Genomic DNA, 13,565 nt, shown 5'->3' on the forward strand with positions numbered 1-13,565 from the left:
AGCTTCTGCCAAGTGAAGGGAAACGCATTGTTCTCACTGTTGAAAATTACAGGTAAAAAGATGGTGGTTGGAGTCACATGGGCAAGTCACATGTCCATGCATGCTTTGCTTAGTCATAGCAGAGTCCATTAGTCTAGTTAGAATGTTCACATGAAAGTCCATTAAGTGTAGATAGGCATTTTCCATGGTCCATTGTGAGTTAAGTGTTTTTTGATGGGCCATTTAACTTGAATAGTCCCTTCAAGATGTGCAAGCTAAATACCTTGTGGGTTTTACCACAGGAGCAAACATTTGAAATACAGGTACATAGTTAATATTCTTAACTTCAGATACAAGAACGATACATGCATACAAATGGCATAATCATATTCAACAATTCATAACTTTTCCATTGACACCTTACTTGACACACTTTGTACAAATTTGTTGCGATTATATAACAGTGATAGCAACAATGATCTATGTGGTCATATTTTAATCAGATAATGTCACATCTTCATCATCAATCTTAAATGCGCTGCCTTTTAATTGTATTGGGTTTCCCCTTGCTCTTCTATTATGAGAAGAGCTAAAGAGATGCTTCTGTTTGGCTGGTTGCCCTCATTGAAGGAACTGAGTTTGCTTGAGATGGAAATTCCTTCTACTAAATATTAAACTTTGGCTGGGACTTTCCTTGTATCGTTTAACTTTGAGGAAAGATTTCTGAGGTCAGCTCTACATTAGAAACTTTTGCCAATATAATAATATCAATTGGGGTGGGGGGTGATTATTTTTATCACATTTCTATACCTGAAAAAGTGCTAGTGTAGGCCCAGGTATGGTAAAAAAGTGCTTTTGCAACTATAGTCCATTTAGTTCAGGAAACTGCTATAAGCAAGTAAGGTTTGCCGTTACTGCGGCACCAGCAAACCTTTTCTAGGACTAGGACTCAGTGGCCTTGTACAAAGGTGTCTGCTCCCTGGCCAAGAGCTTGGGATCTCAAGAAAACCAGCATGCAACTCCAAAATTAATTTCTGCTCCCTAAATATATGGTGATCAGAGGCAGGTTGGAGGATGTCAGGGAGGAGAATCCTTGTGCAGAAAGCAAGTGGTGTTAATAAGTAGGAGGAGGCCAAAGTGACCCTTTTAGCTTCTTTCCACACACTTGTGGATCAAGTTATTTTAAACTATTTTGGAGCCTTTTTAATGGAATTTTTTTTATTTCTTTAAAACTGGTTTATTCATCAAAAATGATTTTTGTTATTTGTGTAACAGAGCCTGTCTTTCCACTGGCTTATCAATTGTGTGGTGGTGATAGAATTGGAATTTTTCCAATGAAAATATCCCCTTTTTAAATTAGCTTGTCCAGATATCCTGATAAGGTGGGGAAAAGTGTGTTTTCCCACACTTTTACTGTTTCCAACCTTGAAAGGGTGGGAAAGTGTGAGACTTGGAAAACATTTTTCAGTTTTAACAGTGACACTTTCACTTTTAAGTGTTAACACTTTCAACTTTTTTACTATTTTCTAACTAATAAAAGTTGGATAAGAGTTGCAAAGCAGGGAAAAATCCAATTTCAAACCAACATATTTAAAAAGTCTGAAAAATGAGAACAAAAATTCCACTGAAAATTAGAGAATTTTTCTACTGAAATGTTTTTTCGACTAAACACTGTTTTCTGAGGAAAAATGTTTTGACAGAAAATTTTTGAACATCTCTAACAAACAATGCTGTTCTTAGGTGTACACATTGAGGTCACCAGACATCCTCATGCAGGGAGGAAGACTCCTTTATGATATGCTCTAATAAATTTGTTAGTCTCTAAGGTGCCACAAGTCCTCCTGTTCTTCTTTTTGCGGATAAAAGACTAACACGGCTGCTACTCTGAATCCTTTATGATATGCTGGCTTGTTTGTTGTTCGGGGTGGTTGGTTTTTTTTCTTATTTCTGTGCAGCTGCTATCAGAAGTATTGTAAAATGGAAGCTATGCTTGAATAACAGTTTGCATAGATTCCAATTGAATGACTGGTTGACCAGTGTTTGTATCTGCAAAACCTACAGGATTATCAAACACCTTCCTTTTTGGCAATAAGGCTTTAATTTTCTTTCAAATTCAAAGCATAATGGTCACCACAATTCATGCTCAAAACATCCTGACAAAACCGTGCCTCTCTTAATAGCCTTTGTATTTTAAGTTCAACGATTTTTTCTTTTAACCAAATAAAGAGGAATTGACTGAGATGTACGTTTCCAGTGTACTCACGAAATAACCAGACTCCAATTACAGATTATTGCTTTAATGTCAGCACCTTTGTCCATACTAATAATATTTTCTTTATACTGGAGACAGATACTTTCAGTGAAAAGATGACCCCATACCAGATAGCTGCAAATAGGCACTTAGTTTATACAAGATACTGTAAAACTGTATATAAATCACTAGTGTATGCAGCTACTCATATTGCTGCATCTTAAGGAACTACCGTATATACTTATTCATTAACCCATTCGTTTATAAGCTGACCCCCCCAAAATGGATAGGTAAAAATAGCAAAAAGGGAGGTAGACCTAAGCCAAGAGAGACTAACGCTATTAAGATATTTTAAAGTACAGGCAGCAGCAGTGAGTTTAGCAAACTGAGAAAGGATATAGAGGAAAACTTAACCACTACGTAAAATATTTGAAAAAAAATTATATTTTTAGCTATGAGCAAGGAATTTGGTTTCGTGTGTTGAAGCAGTTGGGAACCTGCATCCTGGTTTAGAGAGGACAGTGGGGGTAGTTACCTGCTCTTCTAAAACCTGAGTTTGTTCCCCCAATGTATTTTGATTTTGTGTGCATGCCAAATGGATTGTAGGAGTGCCCTTCCATGCTGCAGTTAACTGGTTTTGGGTGACTCCATTTGTTAATGTATTGATTTTAGGTATTAACCTGCTTAATTTTAGTTTTTTACTTTGAAATTCTTTTTTTATTTACTCCCCTGCCACTGAGTCGCAGCTCCTGTCTTCTAATGTGCTTTGTGAACTGTTTCATTTTTTTTCTTCATCTAATTGACCAATTTAGTGAAAGTATTGTTTGCTACTTCTTCCTTCTGTGCATTTACTTTTCCCATTCTGACAGGCACCAATCTAGGTCTCAGTTTAAGTTTAACCAGAACCTGGCTTTTATTGTAAGGTTTATCGATTTACCCACCTTTTTTTATTTCTGTTCCCATTCTTCAGGCACAGGGTAACTACCTGAAGTCTACTGTTGACCACCAATATTTATAACAAGGGATGACACATTTTTTGTAGGTTCCTTACAGCTGTTTTCAAAGTTTTATTGTGTTTCTGTGCTTGCTGTCTCTGGACTGCTTGCCGCCCTGTTGGGAGAGGGAGAGCATTCCAGGGCTTTGTGGCTTCTCCTGCTTCTTTTGACTATTTCTTTGTTTCTGTTACTTACCCCGCCAGTTTTCTGGCATGTTGTCTTAACCATTTAACAGCCATGGTTATAGTTTGCAATATTTTACATTTAAAGGCTACCGTCTCTGCCCTAGCCTTACGGATTCCATTCCATGTTTTTTCCCCCACTATATTTTTTAAATGCATACGGACCTCTTTTGCTAGCAACCCAGCATGTCCATATTTTATCAAACCCAGTGGGGGTTTTTAGCATGTACTTTTCTGCCATATTAGATTGCAATTCCTACAGTGGGCAGCTCGCTTACTTACCAGATTAGTGATCGGTGCCACGAGTGTGGTGAGATGTTTGGCTGCATGTGTGTGTGTTCTTTCGGTGTGCTGTCTCAGCTCTGCGCAGATAACGGAGACAGCAGACCTCAGTCGAACTGTCCAATAAATGTACAGACTCGGTTTGTAGCGAAGGCATCTGGCCAGGTTTATTGTTGACGAAGCACGGTAATAGCACCTGGCAGACTTTGAGAATACTCAGACATGTATACCTGTGACAATGGACACAGCTCAGTGAATGGCGGGACTTTCCATTCCCTCCTTGGCTGACCAAAGACATTCCCTCTGAGACTTCATTTTATACATTAATGCAAACAAGTTACTTACTGCCCCTCTGACATAATTAGTTAACACCCTCTAATGTAGCCAGTTATCACCTTGTACATGTTTATTTATCACACTGTTATTTTGACCTTACATTTTTAGAATGGGTGAGCATGTTCCTTTTATCTTTAGGAAATATGTTGGTATCTACGTGTTTTGGTACCACCCTTCTGAAAAGTGTTTGTGTAAGTGCTCTGTGCCTAGCACCTTTTAGAAATGTGTGTTTTTGCAATATCAGCCCTGTTCTTGTCAAATTCTGTGAGCTTGCAAGCAGGCCGAGCCTAACTTTTGCTCACTTTGCTTCACATGAGCAAACTTGACCACTACTTTAGCTCAGGCCTTAGGCCTCACACCAAGCCTCGGATACAAGAGCTTATGTTTCAGGCTCTCTTTCTACTACACAGACAACATCAAGGAGGAATTCAAGGCCTTCTTAACAGAGGCTAGACTGGTGACAAAGACCTCACTCCAAATGGTTCTCAATGTTGCAATTGCTTCCTCCAAAGCAATGTCTTCTACAGTCATATAAGAAGGGCATCCTGGAAATGTAATTGTGAAATAGCACTAGATATTCAGCAGTTTATTAAGGTTTACCCTTTGATGTGTAGTGTTTGTTTTCAGAAAAGACTGATGAGATATTGCACTCTTGTAAAGATTCGCACACCACCCTATGCTGCCTAAGAGCACATACTCCGGCCACCAAGAGGACCCAGCAAATACAAACCTCCAGAGCAACATTCTCATTACTACCAGAGACAGCTCTTCTATCCTCTGAAATAGCGTGACACATCCAGGACGAGACAGAATCCTCAGAAGAGAGTGTCCTTCAATTCCAACTCTAACCACTCATTTCACCCTCAACCTGCTGTTGGGAAGCAACACTTTTGACTTCTCCTTTGAGGACAGTGAAATATCAGCAGTGATCTCACCATTTGCTCCCTTCCTTTTGAGGACAGATCATCTCACATCCTAAGCACTGGAGAGGGGATTAGCTTCAGACAAGTGGGTCCTAAGTACTTCCTTCCAATTCTGTTCCATCACTCCTCTCCACTCTTTTTCCCCATACCTTTTCAGGGGCCAGTCTCATAAGTCTTTGCTCCAACAAGAAGTTTGGATTTGCCCATTCTGGGAGCTATAGAGGAAGTTCCATTGCAGTTTCAAGGGCTGGATTTTTACTATTTTCTGACTCCCAAGTACAGGGGAAGACTGAGACTTATATTGGACCTGCAATCGCTGAACATATTCATCAAACAAGTGAGATTCCATATGGTCAATCTCCTTCTCTCCCTAAATCTCAACAATTGACTTGCTGCTCTTGACCTTTGATAGTTAAGGACATTGAGGTCAATGGTAATTGGGACAAAATACAACATGGTTTTACAAAAGGTAGATTGTGCAAAACCAACCTGATCTCCTTCTTTGAGAAGGTAACAAATTTTTTAGTCAAAGGAAATGCAATGGATCTAATTTACCTCGATTTCAGTAAGGCATTTGATATGGTTCCGCATGGGGAATTATTAGCTAAATTGGAAAAGTTAGGGATCAATATGAAAATTGAAAGGTGGATAAGGAACTGGTTAAAGGGGAGACTACAATGGGTCATACTGAAAGGTGAACTGTCAGGCTGGAGGGAGGTTACTAGTGGAGTTCCTCAGGGATCAGTTTTGGGACCAATCTTATTTAATCTTTTTATTACTGACCTTGGCACAAAAAGTGGGAATGTGCTAATAAAGTTTGTGGATGACACAAAACTGGGAGATATTGCCAATACAGAGGCGGACTGGGATATCATACAGGAAGATCTGGATGACATTGTAAACTGGAGTAAAAGTAATAGGATGAAATTTAATAGTGAAAAGTGCAAGGTCATGCATTTAGGTTTAATAACAAGAATTTTGATTATAAGTTGCGGACACATCAGTTGGAAGTAACAGAGGAGAAGGACCTCAGAATATTGGTGGATCACAGGATGACTATGAGTCGCCAGTGTGATAGGGCTGTGAAAAAAAGCTAATGCAGTCTTGGGATGCATTAGGTGAGGTATTTCCAGTAGAGATAAGGAGGTGTTAGTACCATTATACAAGGCACTGGTGAGATCTCATCTGGAATACTGTGTGCAGTTCTGGTCTCCCATGTTTAAGAAGGATGAATTCAAACTGGAAGAGGTTCAGAGAAGGGCTATTAGGATGATCTGAGGAATGGAAAACCTATCTTATGAAAGGAGACTCAAAGAACTCAGCTTGTTTAGATTAACCAAAAGAAGACTGAGGGGAGATATGATTGCCCTCTATGAATACTTCAGAGGGATAAATACCAGGGAGGGAGTAGAATTATTTAAGCTCAGTACCAATGTGGACACAAGAACAAATGGATATAAACTGGCCATGAGGAAGTTTAGACTTGAAATTAGACGAAGGTTTCTAACCCTCAGAGGAGTAAAGCTCTGGAACAGTCTGCCAAGGGAAGTAGTGGAGGCAAAAGACATATCTGGCTTCAAGACTAAGCTTGATAAGTTTATGGAGGGGATGGTATGATGGGATAGCCTAATTTTGGCAATTAATTGATCTTTGACTATTAGAGTTAAATATCCCCAATGACTTGTGATGGGGTGGGATCTGAGTTACTACAGATAATTCTTTCCTGGATGTCTGGCTGGTGAGTCTTGCCCATTGCTCAGGGTTTAGCTGATCGCCATATTTGGGGTCGGGAAGGAATTTTCCCCCGGGGCAGATTGGCAGAGGCCCTGTTTTTTTTTTGCCTTCCTCTGTAGCATGGGGCATGGGTCACTTGCTGGAGGATTCTCTGCATCTTGAAGTCTTTAAACCATGATTTGAGGACTTCAGTGGCTCAGATATAGGTTAGGGGTTTGTTACAGGAGTGGGTGGGAGAGATTCTGTGGCCTGCGTTGTGCAGGAGGTCGGACTAGATGATCAGAATGGTCCCGTCTGACCTTAAAGTCTATGATTCTATGTATATTTTCCTTTGGCAGTTGTATTCAGTCACAGAAAATTACTCAGATTTGTGGAAGGGGACTGCCATTATCAGTATACAATACTCCCCTTGGGACTGTCATCAGCCCCTTCTGAGTTCACCAAATGCATGGAGGTGGTGGCAGCCTTCTGTAGGAAGAGGGCTAACTCCAGACAGCTATGTCAAGAAGCATTGAGCTTTGGGGAGTTTTGCTTCACAGAAGACATCAAACCTGTAGCTGCACACTTACTTGGCATCCAGAATCAGTTAGCCAACTTCCTCAACAGACGAGGATCCCACAGCCATGAGTTGTGTCTTAAGAAGAGCATATTGAGGTCCATCTTTGGGCATTCCCTCTGTCAATCTGTGTGATACAAAAGACAACAAGAAATGTCACCTGTTTTGTTCTCAGCCAGGCCACAGCCTGGGATCACTTACCAATGCCTTTATGCTGGACTCAACATGGGGTCTAATGTACACATTTCCCTGATCCCTCTAGTTCCACAGGTCATTCACAACCTGAAAAAAAGAACATGTCAAGTTAATCTTCATTGCCCCATCGTGGCTGAGACAGTGCTGGTTTCATACCTCTTCAGGCTCTCAGTTAATCCTTCTGGCCCTCTGTCTCTTTTCCCCGACTTGCTGTCGCAGCAACATGGTCAAATATTGTATCTGACCTGGGCAGCCTCCATCTTACAGTATGGCTTATGAGTGGCTAGACCAAGAGGAAAGTGTGTGCTCCTTAGGGATTCAAGAAATCCTGCTCAATAATAGAAAGCAAGCAATCCACGAGATCTTGACTAAGTGAAAACATTTTTTCCATCTGGTATCCCAAGAGTGGAGTACAACCTTGAAAAGCAAGGATACCAGGACATCTTAGGGCTTGTCTCCACTTACTGAGGGAGTGACACACGTTGATCAATCCACCGGGGGTTGATTTAGCTAAATCGACTGCCGATTGCTCTCCCGTTGACTCTGGTACACCATTGGAACAATAAGTACAAGTTAAGTCAATGGGAGAGTTTCTCCCGTCGACCCAGCACGGTGTAGGCATGGCAGTAAGTTGATCTAAGGTACGTCAACTCCAGCTATGTTATTCACATAGCTGGAGTTGCATAACGTAGGTTGACTTAGCCCCCTTGTTTAGATCTGCCCTTAGAGTATCTCCTATATCGGAAATCCTCAGGCCTGTCCAAGTGTTCCCTGAGGGTACACCTTACAATGATCTTGGCCATACACTGTCCAGTCCAGGGATGACCAGTATTCTCCAACCTCATGAGTGTTAGATTTCTCAAGGAAATGGTGTATCTTTCCCCAACTGTTAAGAACTTGGTACCCCCCCCCCCACCAAAGGACCTCACCACTGTCCTGGCAGCAGTCATGGGCCTGCCATTTGAGTCCATGTCCTCTCGCTCTTGGCCTCACTTAAACTGAAAGATTGCCTTCCTTATTGGCCAGGAGAGTATTGAATGTCAAATGTTAATGGCAGACCCTTCTTACACAGCGTTTTTCAAAGACAGAGTAGCCTTGCAGTCACATCATAAGTTTTTAACTAAAGTTGTGTCAGCCTTTCATTTAACCAGACAATATCTCTTTATCTCCTTCTAGCAGAGACAAAGAATGTCTCTATATCTTAGATGTCAGGAGAGCATTGGCTTTCTACTTCGATAGGACCTTTTCTACTTCAATAGCACTCTTCTCATCTCTTCATATCCTATGCTGATCACATGAAAGGCCAGGCAATGTCAGCACAAACTGTCTCTCGCTGGATTACTTCCTGCATCACAAAGGCATATGGAGTAGCTAATATTCCACACCTCTCCTCAACCCATTCTATGAGGGCCCAGTCTACACCAGCAGATGTCCTGAAGGATGTTCCCATACTGGATTTTGTTGAGCTGTAACTTAGTCCTCAGTGCATATATTCACTCAGTATTATGAAGTCACAATGACTTCCAGGTTGTATGCAAACTTTGGCAAAGTGATACTGCAATCATTGTTCAAGTAGACTCTGAACCTAGCTCCAAACAGTACTGCTTGTGAATCACTAGAGTAGAACACATGTCTTCAACCACTCAAAGAAGAAAAAATGGTTATTTACCTGTTCTGTAATTGTTCTTCAAGATGTGAATGCAAGCATATATTCCATGACCCACCCTCTGTCTCCTCTGCATTGGAATCTTAGGTCATCTGCTCTGGTGTAAAGGAATTGAGAGCCATCAGGGTGGCATCACCCTTCTGTAGCCTCAGGAGAGGTCACAGATAGGCATTTAGGATGTATGCTGCCCCAACAGGTACTTCTGTGGGGGAAAAAGTCTTTAGCTCAGGTGCAATTGACACAAACACACTTAAGTGGAATACACAATTGCAGCTACATCTCGAAGAACAACAGTTACCAAACAAGTAAATACATTTTTAGTGTAATATCTGAGACATCACAGTGGCATTTCCTTGTGTTTAGAATAGGAAATACAAAGACTGGATACCTTTTAAAAAGATGTGCTATAGCTTGAAAAAAATTATGGGCTTGATACAGAAATTATTGGGTGAGGTTCTTTGGCTTGTGTTATGCAGACTAGATGATCATAATGGTCCTTTCTGGCCTTAAAAATCTATGAAGTAGGTAAGATACTTGAAGTATCACTTCAAAGTAATTGTTGATAAATGTAATTTCTTAATGACACTGATTACATATGATTAGCATGTTGCCTGAAATACCAGTTTTATGGAAAATTTACTGTATCTAGAAGGTACAGTGCTTGCTTTGATATCAACCATGGCAACTTATTTAAAACAGACATAGGTAAAGATGGACATGTTTTCTCACAGGATGGGGAAAAATGCACACATTAGATTGTTTTGATAAATGCTCAGATCTGCTCAGCAGAGTGTGACAGCTCCAACATTCATTTGTCTCTGAGAAAGAAAGAAAAAAAGAACCCCCTGGATAATTTGAAGGTAAATGGTAGATGGCAGGATGTTGTTTAATACTCTCCAATGATTCTATAAGTCAGGTTTTCAATAACTAGTGGACTGGAACTACAGTACTGCCAAAAGACATTTGCTTCAATAAATGTTCAGTGGGTATTTGGGGGGGGATTTGTTTTTCCCCAAGCTGGGTGACATTTAAACAAATCAAGAGGTGATAGTTAGGGTCCTGTTAGGTTATCACTTTGACTGAAGTTTCAGAGAATGTCTTCTGACAGAATCAGTTTTTTCCCCCTCATTTCTGCACAAGCTCATGGAATATATTTTATGAGGAAAGATAAGTGCCGGCAGCGTGAGGCAGAGCACAAACATTGTCTTGTTATGAATTAAGAGAACAACTCAACACAGTGAAGTAGTTACTGTCTGGTCATAGGAGAAAGATTTCTTCTCCTTGTGGCTCACATTTATGCATCTGACAGGCAGAGTAGCCCAAAGTGATGATAGGGGGAATTACCATAGAGGAATTCCCATCTTGCTGAGGCTTCAGGAGTGCTCTGATTCAGATATGTTGTTTCAAACCCAGATTTACACCCTAGCCTCCTGATAGAAATTTTCACTCAGAATGCCACATCTTACCTTTTCTGCTAGAATTTTGGCTGAATGGAATTACTGACCCCCTAAAGGGCTTTTTTAAGTGGCTTCTGAACGTAAATAGAATTTCATTCCATATAGTAATTATTGATAATACCATGCATATTCTCTGCTGAGACAGATAACAAGGCTGCTAATTGTGATGGCAGTTTTTGGTGGTGTTTTATTCATCCACAGGAACTAGACTGATTCCAACTCCTCTTTCATTCCAACAGTCACCAGAGGGTAATAAGCTTCAGGCAACACTGACTTGGCCTGGGTGGATAAAGCTAACGATTCTCTGATGTATCTGGTTGAAGAAATCAGAGCAATATTCTTTTTTCAGAACCTAGACCAATATCTGGTCTCTGGAGAAAGCCGATTCAGGTTGTCCTGAGATATCTGACTGGGGAATGCATGCCATGATCTATGTGGGCAATCCAGATCTTTAAATCAGGCTCTGCCTATTCCTTTTCACATTCTAGAGCACTTAAGGCATCAGTGACAGCACATAAAATGTATGCTCATGAACTTGCCCCTTGGACTGAAAAGGCTTAGGGCCCTGAAGTATCTTTCTGAGGAGCAGAGTGGTGTCAAGATATACCCTTTCTTATGAACAGGACCTATGCACAGAAATGACATAACAAATGTCCTACTGCTCTCTGTAGCTGCAGCCTGTGACTGCCCTGTCCTGGGCTTCTTTGTTTTAACCCCGGAAGTGTGTCGCAAGAAACCAAAGAGTATATGTAGGAAGAGTAGCACCTCTACACTTTCTGGAAGACCTATTCCATAGCACAAGTCACACTGCGATACTCTTACTCATGTTGAATTGTACCGGTACTTAATTGGATGCATAATAAATCAGAATTAGTGACAGGTACTATTCAGTAGGACTGAGGATATAAGAATCTGGTTATTCATGAGCATAGACAATGGGACAAAGTACTGGAGTACAGTAGAACCTCAGAGTTATGAACACAAGAGTTACAAACTGGTCAACCACACAACTCATTTGGAATGGAAGTACTCAATCAGGCAGCAGCAGAGATGAGAGGGGGAAAAGCAAATATAGTACAGTACCGTATTAAATGTAAGCTACTAAAAATTAAAGGAAAGTTTTTTTTTAAAAATTGACTAGGTAAAGAAACTGTTTCTATGTCTCATTTAAATTAAGATTGTTAAAAGTAGCATTTTTCTTCTGCATAATAAAACTTCAAAGCTGTACTACTTCAATGTTCAGTTGTAAACTTTTGAAAGAAAAAAACATAATATTTTGTTCAGAGTTGACGAACATTTCAGAGTTATGAACAACCTCCAGTCCTGAGGAGTTCGTAACTCAGAGATTCTACTGTAATATACTGGGAGAAGAGAACCATTTGCTGAAGCAAACAGGTCTATGTTGGATAATTATTATTACTACTACTTATTTGCACTGTGGTAGCATGTAGCTCAGTGAAGGCCTGGAGCCCCATTATGTCCACACACTATCCACGCAAATTAGGAAAAAATGGCCTTTGTCCCAAAGAGTTGATAACCTAAGTCATTTAAGAGGGAACCCAAGAGTCTGAGATAGTTGAAGACCTCAGGATCCAGCTGCAAATTCTCTAGGAGAATATTTTTACTGTGTCTGCACTATTCACTTTATTTTTCCCTAATAGGAATAGAATGGATGCTTGGAATTCTATTATTAATTATTAGTATAATTCTTTTCCAGCCAGTGTAGTAGAGCCTTTTTTAAAAAATGGATCCAACCTTCAGAGCCTCTTGTGTATTTAAAATGATGAAGAGGTTTTCTGGCTTACTAGAACTGCTTAGCCTCTTTTGCCATTCAAGCAAGCATTGCTTGCCAAAGCTTTGCTTACTCAGTTCATTTTCCAGATATTTATGTTCAACTGAAATTCTTACTTCAGTCAAGTACCCTCTACGACTAGATGATTGAGGTAATTCCTCCAATCGAGATTGGCATCTGTTAGTTCTACTTATTCAGACTTTAAAGAGCTACTTTTTCAAGAGACACTTTGTAGTGGTGAGATTTTAATACATGCAGGGAGTCACCCCCTGCTCTGCCTGACCTCCTCCAGCTCCCTCCTGGGGCCTCCCACTTCCCTACCCTGTTCCAGCACTACTTGTTTTTAGGACTCCTGCACTGGCTGCAGGGCCGGCCCACAACATTTTGGCATCTGAGGCGGGGAGCTCAAATGATGCCTCACATGGGCCAAAACTTTGAAAGGTCTCAATTCTACCTTCTTCCTGTTGTATTCCTCTCATGGTACTGCTCTGCTATCTACCCCAGTAAAGGAGAACTAACAACTTAAAATGCCTTGTTCAAAAATTTTAAGTAACTCTTAACTTTCAAACGCCTGAACAGCAAATGTTACTTTTCTTGTCTGCATAGTAAACACTGGCATTTTTATCTGTTTGAATAATCAAAGTGGTGCTTTCCGTGCCTTCTTGGTTGCAAAGAATTGAACTGCTTCCTGCTGAAGGCCCACAGTCTGGGCCAGCCCATGCTCTATTGAGATGGTTGCAAGGCCGACCAGCCTCTCCTGTGTCATTGTGGAGCGTAGATGTGTTTTTATTAACTTCAGCTTGGAGAAGCTGCGTTCTCGCTGGCAACTGTTACAGGAAGTGTTACAAGTATGTGCAGAGCAACAAAAGTATTTGGAAAGAGGATGGTCATCTTATTTGTGCACATATATTCCAGAAAAGCCTTTGGAGTTGATCCTGCTGAAATGTATCTTGAAAGGGCCTTCAGTTCATCACCTAAATCACTCACATCAATATCGCGCATGTCATCATGTGTCAACACTGTCTCTAGTGCCCTGCATTGCTGGTGTAGGTCTTCTTCAGGTATAGTGAGGAGTTTTGGAATATCATACAACATCCCAATATACTGCTGTGTTCCTTGAGCTGCATGAAACATTCTTCAAGTGACTGTATTGCACAATCTAGCACCTGTTTAAATAGTTCAACTTTGAATTGTTGTTTTGGGTCTCTTATGGGATT

The 13,565-nt window shown here is 40.6% G+C and overlaps 1 protein-coding gene across 21 annotated transcripts in view; it reads left to right on the plus strand.

Moving 5' to 3' along the window:
- RBFOX1 (RNA binding fox-1 homolog 1) overlaps positions 1–13,565 on the plus strand; it is a 2,478,424-nt gene that overhangs the window by 534,281 nt on the left and 1,930,578 nt on the right. The gene's annotated exons all lie outside the window — the stretch shown is intronic.

Source organism: Chrysemys picta, chromosome 10 (assembly GCF_011386835.1).
Source record: "Chrysemys picta bellii isolate R12L10 chromosome 10, ASM1138683v2, whole genome shotgun sequence".
Taxonomy (NCBI): domain Eukaryota; kingdom Metazoa; phylum Chordata; order Testudines; family Emydidae; genus Chrysemys; species Chrysemys picta.